Below are 916 nucleotides of genomic sequence, written 5' to 3'. Positions count from 1 at the left end.
TGCTGACTCCTGATCTTGAACTATGCATTTATGTTCCCTATGTAGATAATCTTTTGTATTTATACATTGCCTCCATTGGTTTTCTGCTCCTGACCTGTTCACTGTCATGTTAATGGTTTATTATTATTATTTTTCCCCTGCCCTCTCTAATATGTTTTGTCCATGCTGCCCAGCTGCTCAGCTGTCCATCAGTACAACCACCAACTCATTTCTTTGTCTGAGAGTCTGATCACGTAACCTTGATCATGCAAGAAGCTCCCCTGCATGCAAGATCAGGGCCTTAATTTTTAATAACGGACCTACCTCACCTGCAGATTTTCTGATATTTTATTTGAATTACTGTTCACTTGACTCAACTGAATAGTTCTTATTATCAGTTAGTTAATTCACTACCAAGTCATTTGACATTATCTAACCTGCTTTATGATGTCCCTTAATTAGCTGCTCTTTGTCATGCACACTTGTCATTTTTGTTTTTCCCTCTCTGCAATGCTGCCTGTCCCCGCCAAGTGCTGTAATGATGCTTTTATCAATCTCCTTGTGTGTCTTTGTTTTCTGTCTATGGGTAAGGAGAAGGGGCAGAAGCTAGGATGTGATGGTGGTGAAAAGGTACCTAGCAGGAGCAGTTGAGATGTGCATTGGGCCACTTGGTTACACTGGGAGCAAAGGTGCAGTCTGATTTGGATCCAGTAAATGTTAACTGGGTCACCTCATCTCAACTACTTGAGGTTCAGGTGAGGGTAATGAGAACAACACAAGGCCTGTAAAGACTCTCCTGTGAAAAGAGACTGAAGAGACTGACATTTTTTCTTTAGAAAAGATAGTTAAGAGGCCACAAAATAAAAGAACTAAAGAAGGCAGATCAGGAAGTCTTTGCTTCTCCTAGTTCATAGTACAAATAGCAAATTGAAAACTA

This window comes from Alligator sinensis, unplaced genomic scaffold (assembly GCF_000455745.1).
Source record: "Alligator sinensis unplaced genomic scaffold, ASM45574v1 scaffold790_1, whole genome shotgun sequence".
In the NCBI taxonomy this organism is placed as follows: Eukaryota; Metazoa; Chordata; order Crocodylia; family Alligatoridae; genus Alligator; species Alligator sinensis.
Note: the sequence above shows the minus strand (reverse complement) of the source record.